Raw genomic sequence first — 15653 nt, 5'->3', positions numbered from 1 at the left:
GTAATTTCTATCAGGTGTTTCGTTGTGTTGAATACGCAATGGGCCGAGTTGGTATGCAGTGGTTCGACTCACAGAGTTATAATTATACAGATTATACACAGAGTTATATGTATTTAACTCTGCGGTCCGCCTTGGTCATGGGCCGAGTTGGCAATGGGCCGAGTAGACAATGGGCCGAGTTGACCGGCATCCGTTGTATCGTGCACACACAACCCTATGAGCAGAACCAGCATCCGGAAACGATAGAGAAAAGATGCGAAGCGATACTGAACAAGCGAACGCAAACAGTAACAGGAACGAGACAGGAATGGCCAGGTGCTGTGCTCCCGCTGCAAAGGTGTTGAGCCACAGCCATCATCGTCATCATCTGTATGGAAGGTAAACACAGCAGCGCGCCACTGTGGCTGTGCACAGTGTGCAGTACTGAGGCTGACCCTGGCTGAGGATTACCAGTGGCTGTCAGAAGGCAAGGAGAGCAGTGCTAGAGGAAGGAATAAGTCTGTGTACACGCAATATGGTTAGTTTAGAGAATGAGAAAATGGCAGCAGAAGTTCAGAGAATAAGGGAATGGCAGCAGGCGCCGGGAGGCCGCAGCGCCCCCTTGTCTTCTCCCACGGCTGTTTGGCGCCCCAGGCATTTTTGGGCAAGCCGGGAGTGATGGGATCAGTTTTGTTGGTGTCCAGCAACGCTCAGTGACTGTTATTTCCACAGCGCGGTCGTTAATTAGGTTTGTGCGTCCTTCAAGCTTGCCCGCTCCCCGCCAGTGGAAGGAAGGGACGAGATATATCTAAGGGTCTGAGGGTTACAGGTCTTCAGGTCACTGCCGCTGGTCAGCCCTTCCCTGGCCAGGAACTGTGCCACCAGCAACTAGATGTGCACTTGGCTTTAGAGTGGGAAGGAGTGTCAAGGATCAATTACTCCGGCCCCAAGTCACTCCAGCCTCCCTCCCTAGTCACTCCAGCCCCACTCCCTAGTCACTCCGGCCCCCCTCCCTAGTCACTCCGGCCCCCCTCCCTAGTCACTCCGGCCCTCCACCCAAGTCACTCTGGCCTCCCACCCTAGTCGGCTTTTATGATGATCATTAAAATTGCTATAATAGTACCATCTCTGAAAGTCATCTGAGGTGCTGGTTAAAAAGGGGAATTCCCATTCCTTCACGCTATCATGTCACCCACAAAACAAAGTGTGTTTTGTATTTACCACTCCTGAATGAACGTAAAATACTCTGTAAAGATATGATTATTTAATAAGGCTACGTTATGTTTTAATGCTTTCTTTTTTTATAAAATAGGTATTATTCTAGTGTTTGCCCATACTCACCCCTCGCAACCAAAATTGGCTATGGGGCCATTGAGACTTCGGGGAATGCGGTGGTAAACATGAAATGCATCGCAAAGGCATAGTTTTTGAGTTATGAGGGGTTGAAAAATACCCTAGATGTTGGGAAATTCCTTACAATTACTTAGATGTAGGGAAATTTCATACATTCTTTTTTTTTTTTTTTTACAATGTACGGAAACCATGCAAGGTAATTATTAAAAATCACTCCGCACCTCGAAAATACGATATTACGCCTCCATATTGTACTTAAGGGCATATTATACATACGGACGATGCGTTTACATGGCGACGCCATTGCAATATGAGCAGCTTTGCCAACGATCCGGTTAGCAATGGTACACTAGGTTAGCGATGGTACGTTTAGTTAGCGATTAGCCCATGAATGAGACCAGATGTACCATGCGTGGCTATTTTTTTTTTAGAACACGTACCTTTACCTTATACTATTTCCGATGGTACGCTTAGTTAGCCATTAGCCCACGCATGTGAGACCAGGTCCACCACGCGTGGTTATTTTTTTTTTTAGAACACGCACCAGCCCCCCCTTGGTTAGCAGGTCGTAAAGTTCGGTTGGAGTAGTTTAAATATGCTCCCCCACTCAAATACCCCGAGTTCACGCAGGTCCCCCAAGATCGTTGGGGGAAGGGGATTAATTCGGCTTCTTTACTTTTAAGTACTTTGTTTTTTTAACTATGATATATGGAGGCGTATTATCGTATTCTGGAGGCGTGGAGTCAATATCCACAATCACCTTGTATACTGGGAATACGAGCCCGTGAAGCAGATTCATAATCCGGTCAGTAAGGATTCACGTGTTCGAACAGCTTGGGCAAGGGGTTCGAGAGCCTGCACTTCCTGCAAAAGCCGCAGTACTGTTTAAGGCGTGGCGTTGGACGGATCCCGGCTAGCCGGTTGTTTTACTTGTGTCAGTGATAAACAATGAAGATACACTGTGTTTGGTGCCACGGACTCTACTTGGAGGACAGAAACCTTGCGATGAGGTGACAACCTAGTAGAGAGGGCATGAGTGTGGTGTAGGCGGTTTATGTGAGCACAGATGGCCTCCGGTGCCACGCCAGATGGTGAGGTGAGCATCGTTTGGTGGGTTCACTACGCTTTTCTCCCAAAACAAGCTTGAGGATCCAATGAGTGTGTGGTTTCCGTATGGGAAACACTAAATTCGTAGCAAATGCTTATTTTAGTGGTGGTGGGAGGAAAAATTCCCAAAATTTTGGTAATTTCCCTAGATCTAGGGAGTTTTTATCCCCCCCCCTCCCCCCACACTAAAAAATACGCGAATGCGACGGATTTCGTGTCCCCCACCCGAAACCCTGCATTCCCACCAGGTCCCCAGGCTTGTATGGGGGGGAGGGGGGAGTATGGGCAAACTAGAATTTTACCATAAAATATGAACGATGATAATATATAAACACTACTAGCCTATGCTTAGCAACGTTGCTTTACGTCGGTGCTTTTTTTGACAGCGAGGTCAGAAGTCAGGGTACAGTCGGAGCACTTACTTCTGAAACCTCCCTTTGGATGTCACAAGACAATTGAGCAGCTAAATGCTGTGATGAATTACACACACACACACACACACACACACACACACACACACACAAAAGGAGAGAGAGAGGTGGTGGTGGTTGCTCATTCCTTGAATTGATTGTTCATCAATTCTCTCTCTCTCTCTCTCTTTTTTTTTTTCTTTCTTTCTTTTTACATCTTACATATTGCAAATGACATATATGTCGATGAGCGGGCAATGGCCTGCCGCTGGGGGGAGTGTCAGGGCCACCCTGGTGGCTGGTCGGGTCACATCACACACCCTACTCCCTACAGGGGGGAGTATAGTGGTGTGCGGTCAGCGTGGAGGAGGGGCGGTCTGCACCACCTCCAGGAGTCGTGGTAGTGTTGTCTGAGCCCGCCAGAGCACAAGGGCAGCTCTCGCCTCCTCAACCTGCGGGTCCTCAGTGGGCTGCTGTCTGAGTTGGGCTGTGGCGGGGCAGTACAGCAGGTAGTGGACCAGGGGGCGATGAGCGACGGCTTCGCAGTGCTCACACTGCCGGCCCGCGAAGTCGTTCCTCATCTCCTGGAGCGTGCGGTAGCCAAGCCGGAGGCGGTGCAGCGTCATCTGGTCCGCCCTATCCAGCTCCCGGCCGGGGTGAAGTGGCCGGTGGTCGGTGGCCCTGGCGTACCAGGCCCCCTGCCGCGAGTGCCGCTCAGCCTGCCTGTGTAGGTCCTCTGCGGAGCCGGCGGCAGTGCGTCTGGCCTGCACTTTAACCTGCTGCAGGCTGGGCAGGACATTGCTGGTTATGGCTGGCATGCTGGTGGGTGCACGTGCCATTGCATCGGCTGCCTCGTTCCCACGCAGGCCTACGTGGCTGGGCACCCAGTTTAGTTTGACGTGCCGCCCCTGTGCGGCGATGCTCTGGGTAAGGCCCAGGATGGTGGTGACGAGCCGCACGTTGTCATCCGGTGGACGCCATTGCTGCAGGACCTGCAGGGAGGAGCGGGAGTCAGTGTGCAACACGACAGGCCCCTCCCAGTGCTGCAGGGCATGCTTGATGGCCAGCAGCTCGGTTTGTAAGGTGGAGCAGTGATCTGATGTCCTCCACGACAGCGTCTCTCTGCCGGTGACAACCGCCGCGCCTGTCGCGCCTCTCTCTGGGTCGACTGACCCGTCGGTGTAGTAGACGGCACAGCTCCCCGCGTTGGCCTGAGCCACCACCATGAGCGCGTGCTGCAGGAGTTCCCCCTGTGTTCACTGCGCCTTGCTGGCAGGCAGCTCTCTTATGATGATCTCGGTGGTGGGGGGCTGCCACGGAGGTGGAGCGACTTTGGTGGCGGCTGGACGGTCAGGCCCCTCCCACCGCAGGTGGTCGAGATGGGGTAGGGGGCTGGCAGCCTCAGCCACCTTCAACAGCCAGGTCTTGCCGGTGAACAGGTCCCGCCTCTGTGGTAAGACTCTGCAGAGCGCCGCTCGTGCCACCGACTCCCTGTCTTGGTGGAGGACCTTGGCCACTCGGCAGGCAACGATCTGCTGGACCCTGCTGGCCAGGGGCACAAGGCGGGTCTCGCTCTGCATTACACCGCTGCTGGCCCACCCCGGCGCCCCGAGCATGGTCCTCATGGCCATCTTTTGGACTACTTTGATCCTCCTTTGCTGTGTGGGGGACATCGCAATGAGGACAGGCGCACTGTAGTCAATGAGTGCCCGCACAGCCTGCACGTAGAACAGACGCAGGACTGGAAACGTGGCGCCTGCACGAGTTCTTGTCATGGCCCTCATAACGTTCAGCCTCGCTTGGGTCCTCTCCCTCAGGTATGTGGCCTGCTTGATGAAGGACAGGCCCTTGTCGAGCCACACCCCCAGGTACTGGTAGGCGGGGGTCCAGGCCAGCCTGACGTCTTGTATGAAAAGTTAGGCGTTAGGCCTTGAACATCATGGCCCTAGACTTCTCAGCTGATACCTTGAGCCCCAGCTCCCTGCACTTTTTGCTGACAAGATTGAGGGCCTGCTGGGCCCTGGCGACCTTGTTGCTGGGACCAGTGACGACCAATACAAGGTCTTTCTCTCTCTCGACGTCCGAACTGGTTTTGAAGCAGCATACTTCAGTTGAAGGTTCTGGTTGGAATGAATGTAGCCGTCGAGCCCCCTGCTGCAGAGAGCACTCGTGTGAACATCAGTAATAACCTACGTAGGACAGCCTCCTGCTGTGACAGTATGGAGATTGACAGTGATATGCCTGTGCCAGATATCACCAATAGACAATCCATTCCAAATCCCATTGAAGAGGATGTAATTGCTGATGGCCCATTGCATAATGTCTTATATCACGTATGAACTCATTGATGGTGCAACCAGGGGGAGGAACACCCTTATGGTGGACTCTTTAGGGTTTACTTGGGACCTTTGAAGATGCTAGATGCGCCTATTATTGTGTATTACAACAGTATTGTTATCATATAACAGGAGGGGAATGGTAATTCCCCCTTTTAGCCAGCACCTCAGATGGTACTACGATAGTGACTATAATGACCCTCATAAAAGCCGACTAGGGTGAGAGGCCGGAGTGACTTGGGTGGAGGGCCGGAGTGAATAGGGTGGGGGGAGTGAATAGGGGGCGTGACTTGGGTGGAGGGCTGGAGTGACTAGGGTGGGGGCCAGAGTGAATAGGGAGGGGGCTGGAGTGACGTGGGTTGAGGGCTGGAGTGACTAGGGTGGGGGCGGAGTGAATAGGAGGGGCTGGAGTGACTTGGGTTGAGGGCTGGAGTGACTAGGGTGGGGGCGGAGTGAATAGGGAGGGGGCTGGGTGACTTGGTGCTGGTGTGACTTGAGGTAACTCTCAATTTTCGTGTTTGGTTTATGCGTTTTTGAAATAACGGGGTCCAAAATCAAATAAATGTTTAATTTACACATTTTTTCATTTTTATGGATGTGTCCATAACTGGACTCACAAAGCCACAGCTGAGCTCAGTTCTTCCGCATGCCACTTGAACAACACTACAGTACCACGCTGCCATGCTACTCAACAATAGGGGTGGGCAGGTACTGGTACCAGCTAAGTACTGGTACCAGACTGCTCGTACCAATACTAGCCAGTTGCTCATGGTGTCCCTCATTTCTTCCTCACACGAGTGAGGCCGAGGCTGAGTGCCTGAGTGGATATCTCGGTGATATGGTTATTCTCTCTCTCTCTCTCTCTCTCTCTCTCTCTCTCTCTCTCTCTCTCCACTGAATGAAGTGAATATTTATTTTTCAATAGAAACCTACCTCTTGTTTGATTTACATTGTTTTTGATTTACGCGACCTCTTCAAGGACACAATACTCGCGTAAATCAAGAGTTACCTGTACCCATTACTCTTGACTTATGATGAAATAAGTCAAAGTGTTGATGCAAGAGGTACAGTTGACATAATCTTATGGCACTCCTACGGAATGTTGGTCCCGCCTGATTTGCAGGCCAAAGCTACCAGTTGTGCATTTTCTGCGTTAAAGATTCATTTTAGTACCGTGCCAGTATTTCATTACCTACCTTATGAAACATCACTAGCTCTTCATATATCTTTTCTACAAGCGTTCAACAATCATGGAAACGATTTCAAAATACAATTCAAGGACTATTTATTGTTAAAAATAGGGGATAATATATTCACGAAAGTGTAGCCTCCTTTGGCGGCAGCTGCGGCGACAGTGCCGCTGCCGCAGCCACAAAATGGCTCACAGTGGGTTTAGTGTAGGGGAGCATATTTAAACTACTCCAACCAAACTTTCTGTGAGGAGGTATTTCTTGCAACACCGGCTGCACCGCCACCGCGGCTGCTGCCAGAGGAGGCTGTGCTTTCGTGAATATTATCCCCTATTTTCAACAATAAATGGTCCTTCAATTGAATTTTGAAAGCATTTCCATGATTGTTGAACGTTTGTAGAACAGATATATAAAGAGCTAGTGATGTTTCATAAGGTAGGCAATGAAATACTGGCACGGTACTATAACGAATCTTAACCTTTTCTGCTGCAGTGTTACCATGCTGAGCGAGCGAGCCATCCTCCCAGGGCTCCCCAGCTTCATTCACACTTTCTATTACACTCTAGATTATGCTTGAAATGAGATATGAAACTGTATCAGGGCTCCCCAGCTTCATTCACACTTTCTTTTATATTCACTCTAAATCATGCTTGAAATGAGATATGAAACTGTATCAGGGCTCCCCAGCTTCATTCACACTTTCTTTTATATTCACTCTAAATCGTGCTTGAAATGAGATATGAAACTGTATCAGGGCTCCCCAGCTTCATTCACACTTTCTATTACACTCTAAATCATGCTTGAAATACACTTTCTATTACACTTCATTCACACTTTCTAAATCATGCTTGAAATGAGATATGAAACTATATTACCAAGTATTTTGATTCCTTCTGTTTGCACTAAGGCAGTATACGTACACAACCCATGAAGAACAAGAAGAATAAGTTGCAAATGAAAAGCGGCAGGGCTCCCCTCCTCACTGCCAGGTGTATGACAACAGAATGAGGAGAGAAGGGGGCTTGCAGAGTGCACTGCAGAGTCAGATTCCAAGGCGACTCAGTACTTGAGGAGGGGAGCCCTGCTGCTTTTTCCTTGCAACTTATTCTTCTTGTTCTTCATGGGTAAGAAAGTATGAATGAAGTTGAAGGAATCAAAATACTTGGTAATATAGTTTCATATCTCATTTCAAGCATGATTTAGAGTATAATAGAAAGTATGAATGAAGCTGGGGAGCCCTGATACAGTGTCACATCTCATTTCAAGCATGATTTAGAGTGTGATAGAAAGTGTGAATGAAGCTGGGGAGCCCTGGGAGATGGCTCGCTCGCCCAGCGTGGTAACACTGCAGCAGAAAATGCATAACTGGCAGCTTTGGCCCGCGAGCCAGGAGGGACTAACATTCCGTAGGAGTGCCAATCTTACTTGACTTCTCAAATCCTTTGATACAGTTTGTCATTCTGTTTTGATCACCAAGTTACATCATTTGGGTATTTCTAGCAACATATTGTCTTGGATCCACAACTTTCTTACCGGGAGGAAAATGTCAGTTGTTGTTGACGGTTATTCTAGTGCCTGCAAAAGTGTGATGAGTGGTGTTCCTCAAGGTTCAGTCCTGGGTCCTGTTCTTTTTCTTATTTACATGAACCATCTGGCCTCATCACGTAGCTGTCAATATAAGATCTTTGCTGATGACTTAAAAATTTATATGAAGGTTCAGACTAATAATATTTCCTGTACAATCAATTGTATAGCTACTTTCCAGCAAGATATTGATGTACTGAATGGAATGGCAAAATCATGGGGTCTTAACCTCCACCCAGATAAATATGTGGCTTTAAGATTTGGCAGAGATCTCCCTCCTGCTGGCCTTTACGACCAGTACTTCATTAGTGATATTCCTATCCCATTTACCACTCTGAGCAGAGATTTGGGGTAATGATTGATACTAAACTGACATTTCATGACCATATTCGTTCTGTGGCTTCCAAAGCGGGTGGTGTGGCTTCCAATTTATTGAAATCAACACTATGCCGTTCTCATGATTTTATGATGGCACTGTGTACTACTCATGTTTGTCCTCAACTTGAATTCATCTCAGTTGTGTGGAACACTGGCAATATTGGCGACATTAAGCTACTAGAGTCAGTCCAGCGAAGGTGGACCAAAAACATAGATGGCCTAGAGAACTTGTCCTATGTAGACAGGCTTTCTGCTCTTGATCTTTTTTCTGTTTGCAGGAGGTTATTGAGAGCTGATCTGATTGAGTGCTGGAAGATCATGCATGGTGTTGCCCCCTTTGACCAGACTAGACTATTCCAGTTTGCTCCAGTCGTAGGTACAAGAGGTCATGTCTTCAAGCTTGCTCATATTTGTTGTTCCCTTGAGTGTCGGCGTCGTTTCTTCCCAGTTTGTGTTGTTGGCTCCTGGAATTCTCTTCCCTCTGCAGTTGTTGAGCTGAGAGACCTTGGTGCTTTCAAAGCTGCTCTAAAAGATTTTCTTGGCCGCAAGTTTTACGACTATTATCATTGACCATATGAAATGAACTCCCAATGCACTTTCCAGCCTATGTCTTATTGGATTATGTTCTGTTGTTTGATGAGCTTGGATAGGCTGGCGCATTGGTTGGCGAGACCTTTTGGTTCTTTGCCTGACGGTTTACCCAAGCATGGCTCATAGGGAAAGGTTATCCAGGTAAGTAAGGTCATTAATATATACCACAAATAATTTACTGCCTCTAGAACATTGCCCTAGAGTACACCACTCATAACATCAGTCCAGTCAAAAACTACACCAGGTAAATATGGGGATTCACTACACACCTCCAATATTGCTCCCATGGCAATAATAACCTTTCCAAGGTATCACATACTGTTGTACTTCTCTAGTTTTACTGGCGCATCAAACATATACTGCGTCTACAAGTGATGATAAAAAATAACAGATATTATTCCTCTCCACTTCAACAGACTTACAACTGGTAGTGGGGAGGGCTATGAAGACCAGGGAAATTGTGGGGTAAAAGCAGCTATTGCAATGATGCTGTCTACCTGAAATGTTTCTGTGCTCTACCAACAGCGAAAATATATATTTTCTAAATAAAATCCCCCGATGGCAGCGCTGTGGGGCAGCGCCATTTTGATGGATGCCAATAAGTGGTTGTATCTGTGCCCCCCCTGGTTAGGAGAAGGGTCGAGGGGGGCAAAGCCCCCCCCCCCCCCCACCCTGTTAGAGGTTAGGTTATGTAAATTTTGGTTGGGGTAGTTTAAATTTGCTTTCCCGCCCAACCCCTCCGATTTCTCACGGGTCCCTCAAGATCGTTAGGGGAAGGGGATTAGGCCTTTTTCTTTACTTTAAGTACTTGCGCTTTCATATTATGTTTGAGGGACATGTATTTCGTCCTTTAATTATAATATGGAGGCGTAATATTGTATTTTGGAAGCGCAGAGTCAATCCACAATTACCTTACACCATTCTTCTATACTCAGTAAGATAATTAATACATATATATATATATATATATATATATATATATATATATATATATATATATATATATATATATATATATATATATATATATATATATATATATATATACAGGAAATCCCTATATACGAAAGGGTTAGGGACTGAAAAAACCTTTCGTTTATCGATTTTCAGATATCGCTTTCATTTCCCATAGGATTGTTAATAAATAGGGGGTTAGGGACCAGCGCCAGCAAAAAAAAAAAAAAAAAGTTAAATATAACTATGCTTAAAAGCAATTTACTACTCACAATACAATGAAACGCAAGGCTCATAAATAATTAAAACAATTACCATTTCCTGTTCCTTTACTGTTATAGAAATGCATTACATATGTTAGGACAATCCCTCTAACTCGTCACTACAACTCATCACTTAACATTGCCAATGTTTACTTCCCAAGCTGTGAAAGGCCAGTTTCACTCGTGTCCAAACACGTACAAACAGTACACCGCACCACTCCAAGCCCCCCAACCCCTCCATCACCCTCACGTTTCCTCACGCTGGCTGGGATGTGTTTGATTGAGTCGAAGCAAGGGGTTCACAAACTGGCAACGCTAAGTGATGAGCGTTGAAGTGGAGGGACTGGACATGGACACTTGCTGCCTAATCACTGCGAAAAAGCGTGAGGCTGTTGACGGCGGCGACCGATATAGACATCGGGTACGAAACAGTATGGAAACTGTCGTACTTTTTCGTATATAAGCATGTCTTTCGTGAACCGAAAATTGTCCTATATTTTTCACTTTCGTATATCCGAATTTCGTACATCGAGCTTTTCGTATATCGGGATTTCCTGTATATATATATATATATATATATATATATATATATATCTATATATATATATGTATGTATATATTAGGGATGCACCGGAACCAGTATATAAAGTTCCGGCCGGAACTGGAACTGTCCGGAACTTTTTAAAAGTTCCGGCTGGAACCGGAACTTTTTCCACCTATAAATGGTTAAAAATATGAAGAAAAGTCTTAATTAGTATAGCATTAATTATAAATTTGGTACAGTCAGATTTCAGTTTCCGTATATAATTGAAGATAAGTAATTTTTTTCTGCACCTCTTCCATTGGTTGATAAACTAAAGAATAAATCTTAATTCCTAGTCATTATAATTTTGGATAACGACAAAGTTTATCCTGCAAGTTTTCCAATAAAAGTGCTTGAAAGATAACTACAGTGTATTACTAACCACTTCATATTTTCTTAATGAAATTATGTAAATTAAAAGTTGAAAAATGTCAAGATTATAAATTAATGCAAATAGTTAAGAGTTGAGAAAGGTAAGCCTTGTGATAACTGCTGAGATGTAAAATAAAAGTTCCGGTTCTGGCCGGTTATTTCATGATAGTTCCGGCCGGAACCGGAATCTTGCTAAAATTTGAGGTTCCGGCCGGAAGTAAACGTCTGGAACCAAGTTCCGGTGCACCTCTACTCTCTCTCTCTCTCTCTCTCTCTCTCTCTCTCTCTCTCTCTCTCTCTCTCTCTCTCTCTCTCTCTCTCTCTCTCTGTGTGTGTGTGTGTGTGTTTGTATGGTACCATAAGTAATACTGCCTCTAGAGCATTGCCCGGGGCTACACCACTCATAACATCTGTCCAGTCAAAAATTGCACTATACTAAGTAAGATCATAAATATATACGTACCACAAATAATGGGCCTAAAACATTGCCCCGGGGTACTCCACTTATCTATCCCATCAAAAACTGCAACATTCACCTGTACTGTCTGCTTGATAGGTTACAAATAAAGGAACAAGGCTACAGACCAAAGCCAGGTTGGTGAGGATCACTGTGCTGGAACACATCACAGCAATGCCAGGGATGCTGACACATCCCTCCCCACAGAGTGGCCGAGGGCAGCGTGCGGCCCTGCATCGCATCAGATCAGCTGCCCCATCACGCCCGTCACATTCTGGGCCAAGGAGAACCTCGGATGGCAGGCAGCACAGCGGGGGAGGCGGCGGTGCCAGGCCAGGAGGAAGGTAAGGAGGAGGAGGAGAGGTGTATTTTGGGATATTTGTTGCCCTGCCTCTCTGTCCCTCCACTTGTATAGTCTTCTACAGTATCTCAGCCTCTTTCTAGTTTTCTCATTGCTTTTACTTTCCTTCTTGTGGTCTGCGGTGTGTGTGGGCCGCTGGAGTGGAAGCTTACAGTGTCAGCCTTCCTCCTTTTCTGCCTGATTTGTCTCTTATAATAATAATAAATGTAATAAGAAGGAAAAGGAGGAGGAAGGGAAGCTCAGGTTGGCTTGTAACACTCTTTGCTTCACCTCTTGGAAAGCAAACTAAACAAGACCAATTTATTATTTTTTACCACTAGATATTTACTATAAATAGTACAGTTGTGGGATACGAGTGTTGACACAGTTTCCAAAATGTTTTGGACGCCGCTAGCGAAAGATGGCAACTATCCAGCAGAGCTACATTCGAGTTGTATGTGATGTGTGTGTGTGTGTGTGTGTGTGTGTGTGTGTGTGTGTGTGTTTGCAAGGATCAAAGAGTGTGTGTGGGTGTGTGAGAGATATTATTTAAGGCTTTTTCTTACGAAATTGTGAGCATCAACTGCACGACAATTATGATTCTTTAAAAAAATCTGTTATGAATGCTCTTGTTTCCACTAGTGCACGATCTGTAATAAGATTTTCTGCATTCCATAAGCTAAAGACTTGCTTGGCTTTGGTCATCAGTGGGCATTATGGAGAGAGAGAGAGAGAGAGAGAGAGAGAGAGTGAGAATTAATTTCTCTTTAAGAAAAAAAGTTACTGCAAAATAATAGCCTTGTTTTCTTAAGTGCATAATAATAACTTAGTATTCGTAAATGCAAAATAATAGCCTTGTTTTCTTAAGTGCATAATAATAACTTAGTATTCGTAAATGCAAAGTAATAGCCTAGTTTCATAAATGCAAACGAATCGCTTAATACTCTTAAATGCAAAATAATAGCTTTGTAATTCATTCCAATTCATAATAGCCTACTAGTTTCTTAATTAAATGCGTCGGCTGGCATGGTCGATGACGTCATTGCATAACATTGTCAAGCGAGAGTTAAATGGTGGTATCATTATATATTTTTAGACTATATCAGAACATTTGTGCACGTTATCAATTTTTTTTTCGTATTTTCTAGCGAGGACGTTGCAGGAATGAATACAACATTTATCCAAATGCATAATAGCGTTGTAAACAACTTTAGCTGTCAATGACTAAATTTGAACGAAATGTAAAGAGACATTTTCGTCCACAAATTAAAAACTTGTTATCAGTGTGCACAACTGACAAATTCATATCTAATATATTATGGAGAGTGTATATGTAGTGACATATCTGAACATTAGCCTCTTTCCATGCGGTGTATATATTTTAAAGTCGGGGCAGCTGAACGAAACTCAGTGGACAGTGTGTCATCACTTGTGTCCCACGATTGTACTTGGTGTTCCTCTCACAACCCACGCCACAACTGGGTCACAATATTTGCTGATGTATTGGCTGACTGACATCTTGCCGCCTTTTAAGTTCAAATGTTCAAATAATACATAAAATTATATCTCATCAAATCACTGGAAAACATATGATATAATATAGCACAGTAATTTACATATATACTGCATGAAATTACATCTGCAGTTGGCGATGGCTTTTACCATCTGGCGAGGGAGCAGCCGTGGGTGGTGGCAGCAACTCGGCGAGCGGCGTGGAGGAGGGAGCCGCCAGGGTGGACCACGCCTACAGCCTGCACGTCACCGCCCGCCACTAAGGGCTGTGGGCGTGCATGACTGCCAACCAAGTAAGGGACATATTTTTAAACGTATCCTTCTATTTTTGTGTATCTGTCCATTTTCCTTGTCCTTGTATATCGTTGTGTGTTCTCATCCTGTCCCTGTGTGCCCTGATGTGTTTTCCTTGTCACTGTCCTTGTAGTCATAAGAACATAAGGAGTCTGCAAGGGACCACCACTGTGTGTCTTTGGGTATCCTCACACACACACACACACACACACACACACATTCAATGTGAAGAAATGTCATGTTATGGAAATGGGAAAAAGTGAAGGAAGACCAAAATGGACATATAAAATGGGAAATGGTGAAATATTAAAGAAAGTACATAAGAATGCAATAGTGATAATGCAAGATAATAATCAGCCAGAGAGTCATATAAATCGGATATTCGGTGATACGTATAACAGGTGAGAAATACAGGAATAGCATTCCACTACATGGATAAGGATATGATGAAAAAATTAACTACCATTATGATCAGACCAAAATTAGAATATGCGGAGGCAGCGTGGTCTCCCCATATGAAGAAACACGTAAAGAAACTAGAAAGAATACAGAGGATGGCAACAAAAATGGTTCCAGAGCTGGAGGGATTGACATACGAGGAAAAACTAAAGGAAATGGACTTACCAACACTAGAACAAAGAAGAGAAAGGGGAAACCTAATACAAATCTACAAATTATTGAGCAAAATGGAAGAAGTAGACAACGAGGCAGTCTTTTGTCCAGCCTCTCATTCTTGTTTCCGTTGTCAGAGCAGCGTCCAGCAGGCTTTTTTGTTGCTGTTTCTGTGTTACCTTGAGCTGCCTCCCTTGATGTTAAGAAAGTTTGTAGCGTCTGCACTCCTCCCTCCGTACCTGCCTCATCTCCTATAGTAATAATGCTTTGCCTAGATGAATGCTGTCCAAACTTTTTTGCCTACTGTACTCTTTATTACCTTCTCCTACTGTTGCATAGCCCCCATGGGTGATTGAACTCAATTATATTATACAGTCACCCCCCGCCGTTCGCGGTCTCACCCATCGCGGTTTCGCGTATTCGCGGTCAACTAATTGTGACCCCCCCCCCAGGCTTATACGCGGCCCCAGTTTCGCGTATACGCGGATGCATTGACGCTAAATAGGAAGGCAGAGAGGAGGGAGGGAGGCAGAGAGGAGGGGGGAAGGGAGAGAGGAGGGAGGAAGGCAGAGAGGAGGGAGGGAGGGAGGCAGAGAGGAAGGAAGGGGAAGGGAGAGGAGGGAGGAAGGCAGAGAGGAGGAGGGAAGGAGGCAGAGAGGAGGGAGGAGGGAGGCAGAGAGAGGAGGGGGAAGGGAGAGAGGGAGGAGGAAGGCAGAAAGGAGGGAGGGAGGGAGGGAGGCAGAGAGGGGGGAAGGGAGAGAGGAGGGAGGAAGGCAGAGAGGAGGGAGGGAGGGAGGGAGGCAGAGAGGAGGGGGGAAGGGAGAGAGGAGGGAGGAAGGCAGAGAGGAGGGAGGGAGGGAGGCAGAGAGGAGGGAGGGAGGCAGAGAGGAGGGAGGGAGAGAGGAGGAGGAAGGCAGAGAGGAGGGGAGAGGAGGAGGCGGGGCAATGGACGTTAGGGTGCTGAGTGACGCCACGGTTAGACTGTGACGTCATGCTTTCCTATTGGCCAGCAGCTCACTCAGGGACGACTGCTATTGGTCGAGATTTTCTCATAGCAACATTATCCTAAAAAAAAAAAATTCACGCGCCGCCACACTGCAGTGTTGCCAGATTGGGCTACTTATCACAAATTGGGCTACTTTTGGGTCTTCTGTGCTACTAAATTTTGACCCCAGGGTGAGTGTTGATTACATATTGTTGTCTAACAAGGTCTTGTCTCATTTCAGTCATTAAAAAGAATGAAAAAAACATGTTTTATATGACGTGTCAGAGGTGACTTCCCCAAATGCATATTTTCCCATAGGGTTATAGTCCCATTGTCATGTTTTCATCGCATCG

The 15653-nt window shown here is 46.0% G+C and overlaps 1 long non-coding RNA gene across 4 annotated transcripts in view; it reads left to right on the top strand.

Moving 5' to 3' along the window:
- The first annotated feature begins 233 nt into the window (after positions 1 to 233).
- The window catches only part of LOC126997841 (uncharacterized), a 34212-nt gene continuing 18792 nt past the window's right edge, over positions 234 to 15653 (top strand). For 2 of the 4 annotated variants that reach the window (XR_007752400.1, XR_007752399.1), the window contains exons 1-3: positions 399 to 517; positions 11765 to 11901; positions 13543 to 13702. This is a non-coding gene — a long non-coding RNA (uncharacterized LOC126997841). Of the gene's footprint in view, positions 379 to 398; positions 518 to 11764; positions 11902 to 13542; positions 13703 to 15653 lie in introns of those variants that run through there. The other 2 variants (XR_007752398.1, XR_007752397.1) reach the window with 2 other exon arrangements.

The sequence above is a fragment of the Eriocheir sinensis genome, chromosome 13 (genome assembly GCF_024679095.1).
Source record: "Eriocheir sinensis breed Jianghai 21 chromosome 13, ASM2467909v1, whole genome shotgun sequence".
Classification (NCBI taxonomy): domain Eukaryota; kingdom Metazoa; phylum Arthropoda; class Malacostraca; order Decapoda; family Varunidae; genus Eriocheir; species Eriocheir sinensis.
This window is presented reverse-complemented; position numbering and strand designations above follow the sequence as displayed.